This window comes from Octodon degus, unplaced genomic scaffold, assembly GCF_000260255.1.
Source record: "Octodon degus isolate 3935 unplaced genomic scaffold, OctDeg1.0 scaffold00146, whole genome shotgun sequence".
In the NCBI taxonomy this organism is placed as follows: Eukaryota; Metazoa; Chordata; class Mammalia; order Rodentia; family Octodontidae; genus Octodon; species Octodon degus.
The window spans coordinates 447,501-449,855 of record NW_004524722.1 but is presented as its reverse complement, the minus strand read 5'-3'; positions in this window follow the sequence as shown (position 1 = coordinate 449,855).

Sequence of the window (2,355 nt, the reverse complement as noted above, 5' to 3'; positions counted from 1 at the left end):
TTTGCCTACCTTTCTCACCATTGTCCTTCAATGCTTAGCCAAATGTTGGGCATATAGAATGATCTTCAGAACATTTTCAATACAAATATAGCATCAAGTGAAACATTGATTACTATGACTAGTTCAATTTCTTTTTTTAAAAATTTTATTGAGAAGCAAGTAGCAATGAGAGTTTCAAAACCGATTAGTAGGACAGTTTCAATAATCATTACATTGCATATTGTTGTCTTCTTAGTGGTTATTCATAGTACAAGATGCAGACATGATATCCTATACACAAACACTATTAGTACAAATCTTTCTATTCATTGAATTAAGAGAAAGTAGCTGTATATCTATCCTATTTTGTATTTATTTATTTATTTATTTATTTGTGTGTGTGTGTGTGTGTGTGTGTGGCCAGCTCAGGCCACCAGAGGGCGCAGCTGGCTGGCATGTGGTGCTGGGGGATTGAACCGTGGTCCCTTTGCTTTGCTAAGCTTGTTCAAATAGGTGCTTTAGACCACTGAGCCATCTCACCAGCCCCTATCTATCCTATTTTGAATATACAGATACAAAATGGTCTTTTATTTGTATCTTCTTTTTTTGTTTAGTTTTGTCAGAGATGGGTATTCCATTGTCATTTAAATATTGTAGGTGCGTGAATTCAGCAAAACAATCCAATATAGTCCAATAGTCCATAATACTAGTGGGTTAGGCGCAGAACTGGCAATATCAGAAGTTGTTGACTTGAGCCTTTTACAGCTTAGCATAGTAATATGGCTTTACTTTTTATACTTCATTTTTGTACTTTTCAGCTGGATTGTTAAGACCAAGATAAAACAAGACCTATGTAGCAAGAAATGTAACTTTTGTATCTGACATGGTCAGTTAAATCTTCTCAGGATTTATCCTGAAACCCTGTACCACAATTAAATACCACTAATAAGAAGCATACATCCTAAACATATAATACCTCATATTTTTAAGTAGCCAGTTATTTTATTATTTCTATCTATAGTGAAATATGATCTAATAGTATTTTCTTCCCTATGTATGTTACATCTTCACTTGCTTATTTACTCATTTTTTTAATGATAGAATTTATTTGCTCTGAAATTATTTTTATGATTGAACTTTTGTAAACTTTTTGTGGTTTTGGCGGGATGTAGTACAACATAGGCAGAAAACCATGGCTCTTTCTAAAAGTTTCAATTGTAATGATTATCAATTACTCTGGTTCACCACTAAAAATCAAATGTGCTTTTAGGACCATCAACATGTTCTTTCATTTCATATTTCAAGAATAATTAATCCTACCAAAGAAGTTAAAGACCTCTACAACTTATACTACAATTCTCAGAAAAAGGACATTGAAGAGGACATTAGAAAATACAAAAAAACCTTGATCTTAACCATCCAGCAAAAAAGTGTAACCACAAGGTATAAAAAGTAAAGCTATGTTAATATGCTGAGCTGTAAAAGGCTCAAGTCAACAACTTCTGAAAATTGCCAGTTGTGCTGATAACTCACTACTATTATGGACTATTGGACTATATTAGGTTATTTTGCTGAATTCAAGTACCTACAATCTTTGGACTGGCATCCCAAGTATGAAAAGGTCCTTTAAAGACGTCTTCAAATACAGCTTCTCTGGGGCTGGAGAGATGGCTCAGTGGTCTAAAGCACCTATTTGGAACAAGCTTGGAAAAGCCCAGGGACCGCGGTTCGATCCCCCAGCACCACATGCCAGCCAGCCGCGCCCCCTGGTGGGCTGAGCTGGCCACACACACACACACACACACACACACACACACACACACACTAAATAAATGTTAAAAAATTAAAAAAAAAAACACAAATACAGCTTCTCTAACACCAGTGAAACATCCATCTGTTACAAAAAAACAAAACAAAAAAATCAAAAAACAAAAAAACAAAAACGAAAAAGGTGATATAAATAAAGGACCATTTTGTAGTGAAAAAAATATAGGATAGATATACAGCTACTTTCTCTTACTTCAGTGAGAAAGGTTTATACTAATATTGTTTAGACAAGATATCATGTCTGCATCTTGTCCTCTGAATAACTACTATGAAGACAACAATATGCAAAGTATTAATTATAGTAACTGTCTTACTCATCTGTTTTGAGACTGTTGTATTGCTATTTTCTTTTTTTCTCATTAAATGAATAAAAGATAAAAAAAAAGAAAATACAAAAATATCCCCTGTTCCTGAATAGGAAGAAACAATATAGTGAAAATGACCAAACATTTAAAACTAATAAAATCATGGTCAAAATACCATAATAGCACTCCTCACAGAAATAGAGAAAACACGGCCGGGGAGATGGCTCAGTAGGATAAGTGCTTG